Source organism: Prionailurus bengalensis, chromosome A3 (assembly GCF_016509475.1).
Source record: "Prionailurus bengalensis isolate Pbe53 chromosome A3, Fcat_Pben_1.1_paternal_pri, whole genome shotgun sequence".
In the NCBI taxonomy this organism is placed as follows: Eukaryota; Metazoa; Chordata; class Mammalia; order Carnivora; family Felidae; genus Prionailurus; species Prionailurus bengalensis.
This window is the reverse complement of record NC_057354.1, coordinates 97,528,716-97,543,649: the sequence shown is the minus strand read 5'-3', so window position 1 is coordinate 97,543,649 and position 14,934 is coordinate 97,528,716.

Here is a 14,934-nt window from a genome sequence, read left to right as displayed (position 1 = left end):
CTGACCTAAGTCTGATAGGGTGGAGGTTGTCTCTCCTAGGACGACACTCTCTGCATGATGCTTTTGGTATGTATTTGAATCTAATAGGAAGTGAAGGCAACGAGGTTTACATCTTCAATGCTTTTGCATGGTGTTCTTTCTCTCTAATACTGATTTTTAATTGGATATAGCACATACAGATTCGAGGATGAAGAGCACAGAACATTTTCTCTCTTCCTCTTGTTATTGTGTTCAAGCTAGGTCAGTCTTCTCTGGCTCCCAAGAAAGACTGACAGAAACTAAACTCCTCAACATATTTCTGATGTGAGTGAAAAGAGCTTGGCTCATATGAAGATACAATTCCCTTAGTCATTGTCCAAGGTCAGCCACTTTCTCCAAATCTCTGGAGAGAAACCTCTATGATTTAGCCTTTGAATGATAAAAATAGGAGAGAAAAGAAAAACATATAGAAATATTTATGAAAACATTTTCTCAATAATCTGGGGAGGTGAGGAGAAATTTGGCACTGGAAATGAAAACAGTTTGTGTGTTTCCACTTGATAAAAAGCAGTCAACAAAATGCAAACTTTTAAAGTATTCTTGAGAAATCACTTTTTAACAACTTGTCTCACAAGTCTGCTTAGTTAAGACAAAGGATATTTCATTAAAAATAGCTTTGACTAAAGGCCAGTAAGGGATCACCTGGCAACGTGAACTTCCAAAAGCTGTGTTAACATCACAGGATATATTATCCCAGGAACAAATATTCAGCCTCGCATGAAGAACCAATATTGCTGAGAAGTATTATTTCCTCTAAACTATTAAAGGTGTACTATAATATGCATTCCATTATATTGAAACATCCGGAGGCGACTTCAGGACAGAATTCCACACGAACGATCATTCTAAGCAGAAAAGAGAAAGCCAAAGAAGAGAAGGAAGACAGCATTGCTGGAGAACCGAAGCAACATTTGCTTAGCACATTCTCTCTTCCCTTTGTAAAAAAGTTACAACTGATGGACACATAGGCAAGAGTTAAAACTCTGATTTCTCACTGATAAGCTGAAGACTACTATTCAAAATATAAATCAGAGAACACATTTTTTTTTCTGAGTAAGCTGAAATTTATCTCCTTGAATACAAAGGAAAGGAATTAAGGCATGGTGTAAGGAGAGAGGTGCAATTGCCATCTGGGAGCAAAAGGAAGGAAAACAGCATTGACCACAGTTGAGAGGTATATGGCTTAATTATGGCCCTACTTGTAAAAAACCATGACTTTTGGCAGGCCATTTCTCTTATCTATAATCTTGGGAAGTTACAGTAAATGATCTCCATGAAGAACTAACAAGGACAAATGTTTAGATGAATATTTTGTGAGGAAAAAAACCATGATATGAATATCAGCTCTTCACATGGTTATCAAATAGTTTTAATTGTGTCATCTTGCTATATTAAGGAACATAAGAGATAAATCTCAATGTCTTTGAATGTAATAATTTTACATGCTTTAGATAAAGGACTGATTGGGAGAAAAGGCTCTGAGACCTGCCTGAAAACAAAAATCAAGAAAAGAAAGATGCTGGGGCGCCTGGGTGGCGCAGTCGGTTAAGCGTCCGACTTCAGCCAGGTCACGATCTCGCGGTCCGTGAGTTCGAGCCCCGCGTCGGGCTCTGGGCTGATGGCTCAGAGCCTGGAGCCTGTTTCCGATTCTGTGTCTCCCTCTCTCTGCCCCTCCCCCGTTCATGCTCTGTCTCTCTCTGTCCCAAAAATAAATAAACGTTGAAAAAAAAATTTAAAAAAAAAAAAAGAAAAGAAAGATGCTAATTCTGCCTAATAATTTCCATCTTTGCTTCTAAGAGTCAATACATTATGACTTAGGAGTAGACCTAGGGAGAAATATTTGCTAAGTTTTGGGGGTGGGACAGAAGAAGCTAGGACAAAGAGTGGGGATCTCAAGAAAGCTAGGGGCATGCATGACCTTAAGAGAAACAAATATACCTCAGTGTTTCTCAAGCTAGTCTAGAGGAAGGGGGATAATATCAATGGAATCATAGAGAGGGAATGGATTTTACATGCTGACCTTCAAAATTGATGTGGAATATATTCCTATTAATCATGTACATATAATCTCTAACTTCTTATTAATTATATTTATCTAAGATAATCAAAACTACTAGAAGTTCTGGAAGAAAATATTTTCTATGATTGTTTCAATAGACAATTCATTAAAAGTCCACTTATAAAAATATGTATCCATAAACTGAGGTGAATGACAACTTTTCCTTTAAGTGTAGATTTTAAACTTGGAGCTTATTTTTATCTAGTCATTGTTACACCAAGTAGAAATAAAGGGTATTTATAGAAAAGTTTCATGAACATTATCTCATAGTGTAAGTTATGATCAAGAGGATTAAATTTTCCAAACATCTCTGAGCTTTCTAGTTATCCCAACACAAATTTAACACTGATATATTCTAACAGCTTACATAAAAGTATGTGTGATTCTGGGAATTTACATATACAATTTCCATGTTATTCTAATATAGCTGGTACACAGATATATATTTAGGAAACTCTGGGCTGGACAATTCCCCAACATTAGTCCTATTAAATATGTTTTAGTCTATTTCCAATGATTTTTCAAATTTCTCCACATTTCAATATTATATTGATTTTTTTCTGTTTACTATTAGAAAAAGACCATAATTATGTTGCAATAAATATTTCACTTGAGTCTAAGCAGCAACAAGTTTTCAGGGTACATGTCTCACATTTAGAACCATGAATCCTGAATCCATTGTGTATGGGGGGGGGCGGTGTGTGACAGAGGGTGGGCAAGTAGAATTGTTATTTGGATGAGTTTGGGAGATGAAGCTATCTGGTAATTATGTTTATGGTCCTCAATAGTTTATATCTCTGAAACCAAGTCATTTTTGAAAAATGGAAAAATCAGAAAACTTTTCATCAAAGATCTCTGAAGCATCACTGTACGAGTTGGTGTGTGTGTGTGTGTGTGTGTGTGTGTGTGTGTGTGTGTTGAGAAAGTACAAGCTATTGTGATGACAGTCAATTGTTATTCATCTTAGCAGGAGAGAAGCTCTGAAATTTGGTCCCTATTTTACCTTTCAGTTTATGGAAGTCCAATCTATTTATGCCTGAGCTAGGTTGTAACATAAAAAAAGTGTACTATTAGATAAATGTGGGGGGTAGAGTTATGAAGGAGGAAAGAGGCTTAAAAGCCAGGATAATCTGAAGATATCCCTGAGAATGGCTAATGGAACACCGGATTCAACCAATGTACAAACAGGCTCAAAATTCAGGTTCAAACCCAAAAGAGTTCTACTGCTGATGCTTTAAGTTTTCTTTTACTGCTGTAACAAATTACCACAAAATTGGTAGCTTAAAACTACACTGATTTAACTGGAGAATCAGAAGGAGAAGGGGGAGGAGGAAGAGGAGGAGGAGAGGGAGGAGGGGGAGGGGGAGGGGGAGGAGGAAGAAGAGAAGGGGGAGGAGAAGGAGGAGGGAAAGGGGAAGAAGATGGAGAAGAAGAAAAACCTAGACACAGATCTCATACCTTTCAGAAAATCTAAATGTAAAATGTAAAACTATAAAACTCCTAGAAGATAAAACAGAAGAAAATGTAGACGACCTTAGATACGATGTAACTTTTTTTTATATACAACACCAAAAGAATAAATCATGAAAGGCATAACTGATAAGTTGTACTTTGTTAAAATGAAAAACTTTGCTCTGGGAAAGACAATGTTGAGAGAATGTGAAAACAAGCCACACACTGGGAAAAAATATCTGTAAAACACACATCCGATAAAGAACTGTTATCCAAAGTATATATTTTGAAAAACAAGCTCTTAAATCTCAACAATAAGAAAACAAACATCCCGATTTAAAACTGGGCCAAAGACCTTAACAGCCACCTCACCAAAGAAAATATGCAAATGTTAAAAAACATGCAAAAATAGACTCCACATCAAAAATCATCAGGAAAATGCAAATTAAAGCAACAATTAGAGGGCTGCCTGAGTGGCCCAGTTGGTTAAGTGTCTGACTTTGCTGGCTCGGTAATGATCTCAAGATTCATGAGTTCTGGCCCCACATCTGGCTCTGTGCTGACAGCTCAGAGCCTGGAGCCTGCTTTGGATTCTGTGTCTCCCTCTTTTTCTGCCCCTTCCCTGCTCACGGTCTGTCTCTCAAAAATAAATATAGAGGTTTTGCAAGATGGCGGCTTAGGAGGACGCTGGGCTCACCGCACGTCCTGCTGATCACTTAGATTCCATCTACACCTGCCTAAATAACCCAGAAAACCGCCAGAGGATTAGCAGAACGGAGTCGCCGGAGCCAAACTCAGACGAGAGGCCCACGGAAGAGGGTAGGAAGGGCGGCGAGGCGGTGCGCGCTCCACGGACTGGCGGGAGGGAGCCGGGGCGGAGGGGCGGCTCGCCGGCCAAGCAGAGCCCCCGAGTCTGGCTTGCAAAAGCGGAGGGGCCTGACAGACTGTGTTCCCACAGCAAGCACGACTTAGCGTCTGGGAGGTCATAAGTTAACAGCTCTGCTCAGAAAGCGTGAAGGCTGGAAGACAAAGGGAGGGAGAGCTGCTGAGCCCCGGACGACAGAGCTCAGTTTGGTGGGGAACAAAGGCGCTCGCCAGCGCCATCTCCCCCGCCCATCCCCCAGCCAAAATCCCAAAGAGAACCAGTTCCTGCCAGGGAACTTGCTCGCTCCACGCAAACACCCAACTCTGCGCTTCTGCGGAGCCAAACCTCCGGCAGAGGATCTGACTCCCTCCCGCTGCCACAGGGCCCCTCCTGAAGTGGATCACCTAAGGAGAAGGGATCTAAGCCTGCCCCTCCTGCCCCCTAGCACCTTGCCTACCCACCCCAGCTAATACGCCAGATCCCCAGCATCACAAGCCTGGCAGGGTGCAAGTAGCCCAGACGAGCCACACCACCCCACAGTGAATCCCGCCCCTAGGAGAGGGGAAGAGAAGGCACACACCAGTCTGACTGTGGCCCCAGCAGTGGGCTGGGGGCAGACATCAGGTCTGACTGCAGCCCCGCCCACCAACTCCAGTTATACACCACAGGACAGGGGAAGTGCCCTTTAGGTCCTCACCAAGCCAGGGACTATCCAAAATGACCAAGCGGAAGAATTCCCCTCAGAAGAATCTCCAGGAAATAACAACAGCTAATGAGCTGATCAAAAAGGATTTAAATAATATAACAGAAAGTGAATTTAGAATAATAGTCATAAAATTAATCGCTGGGCTTGAAAACAGTATACAAGACAGCAGAGAATCTCTTGCTACAGAGATCAAGGGACTAAGGAACAGTCACGAGGAGCTGAAAAACGCTTTAAATGAAATGCATAACAAAATGGAAACCACCACAGCTCAGCTTGAAGAGGCAGAGGAGAGAACAGGTGAACTAAAAGATAAAGTTATGGAAAAAGAGGAAGCTGAGAAAAAGAGAGATAAAAAAATCCAGGAGTATGAGGGAAAATTAGAGAACTAAGTGATACACTAAAAAGAAATAATATACGCATAATTGGTATCCCAGAGGAGGAAGAGAGAGGGAAAGGTACTGAAGGGGTACTTGAAGAAATCATAGCTGAGAACTTCCCTGAACTGGGGAAGGAAAAAGGCATTGAAATCCAAGAGGCACAGAGAACTCCCTTCAGACGTAACTTGAATCGATCTTCTGCACGACATATCATAGTGAAACTGGCAAAATACAAGGATAAAGAGAAAATTCTGAAAGCAGCAAAGGGTAAATGTGCCCTCACATATAAAGGGAGACCTATAAGACTCGTGACTGATCTCTCTTTTGAAACTTGGCAGGCCAGAAAGAATTGGCACGAGATTTTCAGTGTGCTAGACAGAAAAAATATGCAGCCAAGAATCCTTTATCCAGCAAGTCTGTCATTTAGAATAGAAGGAGAGATAAAGGTCTTCCCAAACAAACAAAAACTGAAGGAATTTGTCACCACTAAACCAGCCCTACAAGAGATCCTAAGGGGGACCCTGTGAGACAAAGTCCCAGAGACATCACTACAAGCATAAAACATACAGACATCACAATGACTCTAAACCCGTATCTTTCTATAATAACACTGAATGTAAATGGATTAAATGCGCCAACCAAAAGACATAGGGTATCAGAATGGATAAAAAAACAAGACCCATCTATTTGCTGTCTACAAGAGACTCATTTTAGACCTGAGGACACCTTTAGATTGAGAGTGAGGGGATGGAGAACTATTTATCATGCGACTGGAAGCCAAAAGAAAGCTGGAGTAGCCATACTTATATCAGACAAACTAGACTTTAAATTAAAGGCTGTCACAAGAGATGAAGAAGGACATTATATAATAGTTACAGGGTCTATCCATCAGGAAGAGCTAACAATTATAAATGTCTATGTGCCGAATACTGGAGCCCCCAAATATATAAAACAATTACTCATAAACATAAACAACCTTATTGAGAAGAATGTGGTAATTGCAGGGGACTTTAACACCCCATTTACAGAAATGGATAGATCATCTAGACACACGGTCAATCAAGAAACAAGGGCCCTGAATGAGACATTGGATCAGATGGACTTGACAGATCTATTTAGAACTCTGCATCCCAAAGCAACAGAATATACTTTCTTCTCGAGTGCACATGGAACATTCTCCAAGATAGATCATATACTGGGTCACAAAACAGCCCTTCATAAGTTTACAAGAATTGAAATTATACCATGCTTACTTTCAGACCACAATGCTATGAAGCTTGAAATCAACCACAGAAAAAAGTCTGGAAAACCTCCAAAAGCATGGAGGTTAAAGAACACCCTACTAACGAATGAGTGGGTCAACCAGGCAATTAGAGAAGAAATTAAAAAATATATGGAAACAAACGAAAATGAAAATACAACAATCCAAACGCTTTGGGACGCAGCGAAGGCAGTCCTGAGAGGAAAATACATTGCAATCCAGGCCTATCTCAAGAAACAAGAAAAATCCCAAATACAAAATCTAACAGCACACCTAAAGGAACTAGAAGCAGAACAGCAAAGGCAGCCTAGACCCAGCAGAAGAAGAGAAATAATAAAGATCAGAGCAGAAATAAACAATATAGAATCTAAAAAAACTGTAGAGCAGATCAACGAAACCAAGAGTTGGTTTTTTGAAAAAATAAACAAAATTGACAAACCTCTAGCCAGGCTTCTCAAAAAGAAAAGGGAGATGACCCAAATAGATAAAATCATGAATGAAAATGGAATGATTACAACCAATCCCTCAGAGATACAAACAATTATCAGGGAATACTATGAAAACTTATATGCCAACAAATTGGACAACCTGGAAGAAATGGACAAATTCCTGAACACCCACACTCTTCCAAAACTCAATCAGGAGGAAATAGAAAGCTTGAACAGACCCATAACCAGTGAAGAAATTGAATCGGTTATCAAAAATCTCCCAACAAATAAGAGTCCAGGACCAGATGGCTTCCCAGGGGAGTTCTACCAGACGTTTAAAGCAGAGATAATACCTATCCTTCTCAAGCTATTCCAAGAAATAGAAAGGGAAGGAAAACTTCCAGACTCATTCTATGAAGCCAGTATTACTTTGATTCCTAAACCAGACAGAGACCCAGTAAAAAAAGAGAACTACAGGCCAATATCCCTGATGAATATGGATGCAAAAATTCTCAATAAGATACTAGCAAGTCGAATTCAACGGCATATAAAAAGAATTATTCACCATGATCAAGTGGGATTCATTCCTGGGATGCAGGGCTGGTTCAACATTCGCAAATCAATCAACGTGATACATCACATTAACAAAAAAAAGAGAAGAACCATATGATCCTGTCAATCGATGCAGAAAAGGCCTTCGACAAAATCCAGCACCCTTTCTTAATAAAAACCCTTGAGAAAGTCGGGATAGAAGGAACATACTTAAAGATCATAAAAGCTATTTTTGAAAAGCCCACAGCTAACATCATCCTCAATGCGGAAAAACAGAGCTTTTTCCCTGAGATCAGGAACACGACAAGGATGCCCACTCTCACCGCTGCTGTTTAACATAGTGCTGGAAGTTCTAGCATCAGCAATCAGACAACAAAAGGAAATCAAAGGCATCAAAATTGGCAAAGATGAAGTCAAGCTTTCGCTTTTTGCAGATGACATGATATTATACATGGAAAATCCGATAGACTCCACCAAAAGTCTGCTAGAACTGATACAGGAATTCAGCAAAGTTGCAGGATACAAAATCAATGTACAGAAATCAGTTGCATTCTTATACACTAACAATGAAGCAACAGAAAGACAAATAAAGAAACTGATCCCATTCACAATTGCACCAAGAAGCATAAAATACCTAGGAATAAATCTAACCAAAGATGTAAAGGATCTGTATGCTGAAAACTATAGAAAGCTTACGAAGGAAATTGAAGAAGATTTAAAGAAATGGAAAGACATTCCCTGCTCATGGATTGGAAAAATAAATATTGTCAAAATGTCAATACTACCCAAAGCTATCTACACATTCAATGCAATCCCAATCAAAATTGCACCAGCATTCTTCTCGAAACTAGAACAAGCAATCCTAAAATTCATATGGAACCACAAAAGGCCCCGAATAGCCAAAGGAATTTTGAAGAAGAAGACCAAAGCAGGAGGCATCACAATCCCAGACTTTAGCCTCTACTACAAAGCTGTCATCATCAAGACAGCATGGTATTGGCACCAAAACAGACACATAGACCAATGGAATAGAATAGAAACCCCAGAACTAGACCCACAAACGTATGGCCAACTCATCTTTGACAAAGCAGGAAAGAACATCCAATGGAAAAAAGACAGCCCCTTTAACAAATGGTGCTGGGAGAACTGGACAGCAACATGCAGAAGGTTGAAACTAGACCACTTTCTCACACCATTCACAAAAATAAACTCAAAATGGATAAAGGACCTCAATGTGAGACAGGAAACCATCAAAACCTTAGAGGAGAAAGCAGGAAAAGACCTCTCTGACCTCAGCCGTAGCAATCTCTTACTCGACACATCCCCAAAGGCAAGGGAATTAAAAGCAAAAGTGAATTACTGGGACCTTATGAAGATAAAAAGCTTCTGCACAGCAAAGGAAACAACCAACAAAACTAAAAGGCAACCAACAGAATGGGAAAAGATATTCGCAAATGACATATCGGACAAAGGGCTAGTATCCAAAATCTATAAAGAGCTCACCAAACTCCACACCCGAAAAACAAATAACCCAGTGAAGAAATGGGCAGAAAACATGAATAGACACTTCTCTAAAGAAGACATCCGGATGGCTAACAGGCACATGAAAAGATGTTCAGCGTCGCTCCTTATCAGGGAAATACAAATCAAAACCACACTCAGGTATCACCTCACGCCAGTCAGAGTGGCCAAAATGAACAAATCAGGAGACTATAGATGCTGGAGAGGATGTGGAGAAACGGGAACCCTCTTGCACTGTTGGTGGGAATGCAAATTGGTGCAGCCGCTCTGGAAAGCAGTGTGGAGGTTCCTCAGAAAATTAAAAATAGACCTACCCTATGACCCAGCAATAGCACTGCTAGGAATTTATCCAAGGGATACAGGAGCACTGATGCATAGGGCCACTTGTACCCCAATGTTCATAGCAGCATTCTCAACAATAGCCAAATTATGGAAAGAGCCTAAATGTCCATCAACTGATGGATAAAGAAATTGTGGTTTATATACACAATGGAATATTACGTGGCAATGAGAAAAAAATGAAATATGGCCTTTTATAGCAACGTGGATGGAACTGGAGAGTGTGATGCTAAGTGAAATAAGGCATACAGAGAAAGACAGATACCATATGGTTTCACTCTTATGTGGATCCTGAGAAACTTAACAGGAACCCATGGGGGAGGGGAAGGAAAAAAAAAGAGGTTAGAATGGGAGAGAGCCAAAGCATAAGAGACTGTTAAAAACTGAGAACAAACTGAGGGTAGGGAGGGTAGGGTGGGTGATGGGTATTGAGGAGGGCACCTTTTGGGATGAGCACTGGGTGTTGTATGGAAACCAATTTGTCAATAAATTTCATAAAAATAAATAAATAAATAAATAAACATTCAAAAAATTAAAAAAAAATAAAATAAAGAAACTGAAAAAAAATAAACAAAATAAACATTCAAAAAATTATAGCAACAATTAGATACTACTACGCCCTTATCAGGATGGTCAAATCTGGAAAGCTGACAATACTAAATGCTGACAAGGATGCAAAGCAACAGGAAATCTCATTCTGCTGGTTGGAAAGCAAAATGGTGCAGCCACTTTGGAAGACACTTCAGAGGTTTTTTGCTTAAAAAAAACTGAACATAACTCTCACCATACTATCTACCAGTTGTGCTCTTTGGTTTTTACCCAAAAGATTTGAAAATGTATGTCAACACAAAATCCAGATGAAGATGTGTATAGTAGCTTTATTTTTAACTGCCAAAACTTAGAAGAAATCCAGATATCCTTCAGTAGGGGAATGAATAAAGTGTGATATATCAGACAGTAGAATATTATTCAGCATTAAAAGTAAATACGCTATCAAGCCATGAAAAGACATGAAGGAACCTTAAATACATATACCAAGTGAAAAAAGCCACTATGAAAAGGCTAAATATGGTATGATTTCCAGTATATGATATTCTGTAAAAGGCAAAACTATAAAAACAGTGAAAAATTCAATGGTTACCAAGGTTTGGTGAGATGAATAGGAGACAGAATGAATAGAAGAAGTACAGAGGATTCTTAGGGCAAAGAAAAACATGATACTGTAATGTTCAATGGACTTACATTTATACAAAACCATAGAATGTATAAAATCAAGAATGAACCTTAATGTAACTATGAACTGTGTGTGATAATGACATGTCAGTGTAGGTTCATTACTGTTACAAATGTACCCTCTTGTGGGTAATGCTGATAATGGGGAAGATTATGCATGTGTGGTGGGTAGGGTGTATTTGCAAAATACCTGTAATTTTTTTTTCAATTTTGCTGCATACCTAAAATGGTTTTAAAAAATATTCCTTTAAAGAACACACCTATTTAATCTCTTATATTTCCAGAGGTCAGAAGTCTGAAATGTGTTTCATCATGGGGATAAATTCAAGGTGTTTTCAATACTGATTCCTTCTGGATATTCCAGGAGAAATTTGTTTCTTGACTTCTCTAGTTTCTAGAGACTACCCTCATTCCTTGCACTGTGGCTGAATCACTCCAACTCTGCCTCCGTCATCACGTTGCCTTCTTCTCTGACTCCAACTTTTCCTGCATCCATTTTGTATAGACACTTATGATTACACTGGACCCACTAGGCTCGTAGAGGATTATCTCCCCTATCTCTAGATCTTCTACTTAAACACATCTGCAAAGTCCTTCTTAATATAAGGTAACATTCACAGATTCCAGGGATTGAGACATTGGCATACTTGGGAACCCATTATTCTAAATACTAAAAACATTTTTTTTTAAAGTTAATGAAATAAATAAAGCACTACTAAACAAATTTGTCCAAATGATTGAGCTTTGGCATCATATTTTCCAGACTGACTCTTCTTGCTTCATAGACAAGCATCTCTTTTTATGGTGTTCACATTTAATTCAAAATAAGTCACAAAGAAAGCAGTAGGAATTACTGCAATAGCAGATGGAGAATAGTGAAAAACTATGTTACATATCATGCATCCAGATAGGAACGGATGACAGTGGAAGTCTGCTCTGTTTTCAGGTTGCTGGTTCACTGCCCCTACTTGTGTGGTAAATCACTCGGCTCCCAAATGTTACATTGGGTTTTTGGAGGAGCCACATACAAATAAGAGTAAAATATAGTTGACTTCTGGCAACCTCATGGTAAATATGGTTGGGGTGAAATGAAATTGGAAGCATGGAATAACATTTAGGATGAGAATAGAGAGTAATTTGAACTGACTTCTGTAAATCAATCATATGAGGTAATTAATTTAGACTGTTTGTTTCTAATAGTTACGTAGCATTACGTCTTCATACGTGCTACTTCTGATTTTAAAGTCTGAGACGGCTGTAGAAATTTTTTTCTAAGACATTTTGGCAATATTTATTTTTTTAACTTAAACTCATGTGAGTTTAATTCACCATTAAAAATAATAATTCTTTTAGGTTTTATTGCTACAGGGAAATTTTCTAGGAGGTTTGGAATGCATCCTCTAAGTTATTTTGTGACACCAACATTAAAATGTCAAAGTCATTGATAAAATGTCAATATCTGCATCAGCAATAAAGCTCCCTAAGATCAAATTTGAATTTAGAAAATTGATCAATGTTATATCTCCTTAATAACTTGAGATCCATATGCATTTACTTCCAGCTTTAAAAACTAAAATTGTATTACCCAACATGAATATTTTCTTTTTGTAAGATGAAATAATAAAAGCACTCCTAGAATTATAGCTGTGGCTTCTTTATGAGATTAGACATTTAAGATTAAAAAAAAAAGGTTTTACAATACAGGATTTTTACGGGGTTCCTGGGTCACTCAGTAGGTTAAGCATCTGACTTCGGCTCAGGTCAGGATCTTGCAGTTTGAGTGCAAACCCTGCATCTGGCTCTGTGCTGACAGCTCAGAGCCTGGTGCCTGCTTCAGGTTCTGTTTCCCTCTCTCTCTGCCCCTCCCCTGCTCACACTCTGTTTCTCTCTCTTTTAAAAATAAATAAACATTAAAAAAATCTAAAAAAAATAAGATTCAGGTTTTTTTCTCTTTAAAACATTCTGCTCCCGTCAGAAAATAATGTTTTTATTTCATATTTCTCTTATCAGCCCAGACTAATTATAGCAATATGCTCTACACTATTATAGTAAATTACTGGAAGTAGCAGCTCTTCAATCTTTTCAACTTCTGTTTTGTGTTGGATGAACTCTCAAAGTTAAAGATCTATTACAAAAGTGGTCATATTATGTATGTATGTATGTATAAATGTATGTATGTATACACAAATCAAACAAAGGGAAAAAGGTATTAATGGAGAAATAGTGTTAACTATTTTTGATACTAATGTCATTTGGATATGCTGATCCTCTCAAACATTAGAGGTGTAACACAGAGAAGAATACACAACAGATTTGACCCTTATTTCAATTTCATAAATCCATTAGCTATCATTTTCTGGTAAGTTACACATGGATGGTTGACTTGGGGGAAAAAAAATCTAGGTTTGGAAATTAATATGACTGGGTCATAACTCAAGTACTGCCTCTCACTATGTTACCCTAGCTAAGATTTCAAACATTTTTGACACAAAGATGTAGAGAAAAGGGAACTCTCTTGCACTTTGGTGGGAATGTAAATTAGTACAGCCACTGTGGAAAACAGTATGGAGGTTCTTCAAAAAATTAAAAATAGAAATATCATACAATCCAATAATCCCACTAATGGGTATTTAACAAAGAAAACAAAAACATTAATTTGAAGAGATATATGCACCTGTATGTTTATTTCAGACTTATTTACAATAGCCAAGATATGAAATAAGTTTCCAGGACTAGAAATGAGTCTTAAAGAATGTGCCCTCATAACAAGGAGTTTTTGTTTTCTTTATTCTTTTATTATTATATCTTTATGAGAAGATAGATGTTTGCTGACCCTATTGTAGTAATCATTTCACAATATATATATAAATCACACCATCACACTATACACTTTAAACTTATTTAATGATGTATGTCAATTATTTCTCAATAGAACTTGGGGGGGGAAGAATGTGGAGTTGTTATCTCATGGAATAGACAGGGTGTTTTAATTAAAAAAAAACAGAATGTGTAAATAAACCCTCTGTCTTCCATACAAGCTATAACTATTATTTAAAATTTTCCTTCCATATTAAGTGTATTAAGGTAATATGTGCCTCTCAGTGTGTCTACACATTGGACAAAATACAGGCATAAAGGTGCTTTCTAGTGGAAAACCCCATACAGAATAATTGGGAGAATCCCTATGAAATGACTTTTACTTTTGATTTATTGATAGTGGTTATACAGAATTCTTCTCAGCTATATTATATTTCATTCACCATCTTACCACAGCATTTTAATGTCACCCACTAAGTCTTGGTTTCTGCATCTGAAAAATAAGATTTGTTTGAATGGTGACAGCAGTTTCTCTAAGATTCAGTATCTTGTGAATCTACTTTAAATCCACAAAAGAGAGGTCCTGCACTTCTCTTTCCATGTAACAGGATTTGTTTTGGGTCTCTTCTGCAGCATTCTAGGCAACTGACATGACTATAATAATGTAAAACCATGGATTGAACAACCCCCTAGGATGTATTTGAGTATGTGTCATTTGATTGCCCACAAGACAACTTTGATAACTGTTTTAAAACAGGCTGTTTCTTCCTTCCTTCCTTTCTTCCTCCTTCCTTCCTTCCTTTGAAAGAGCAAGGAATCACAAGCAGGGAGGGATGGAGTGGGAGAGAGAAAGACAGAGAGAAAGAAAGAGAGAGAGAGAATATCTCAATCAAGCCCCTGCTTAGCCCAGAGCCCAAAGCAGGGCTCAATCTCACAGCCATAAGGTCATGACCTGAGCCAAAATCAAGAGCAAGACATTTAACCAACTGAGTCACCCAGGTGCCCCCAGGCTGTTTCTAGTCAAAGGCCTTGTCCTCTATTTTCATCTTCCAGCAACTGCAAGGAAATTTTTATGTCAATGAATTTTGTTGCATTCATGGCCCCACAAAATGGTTCTTTGAATTTATACAAGTGATTAGCAGAGCAAAGTCTGTATACCAACATCCTATATGATCTATTTAATGACCTATATGAGGAAGGAAGGAAAGAAAGAAGGATGAAAAAGGAAACGGGGGAGGAAGAGGGGGGACTGATGAGCAAAGATATGAGTTTAGCAAAAGTTGGT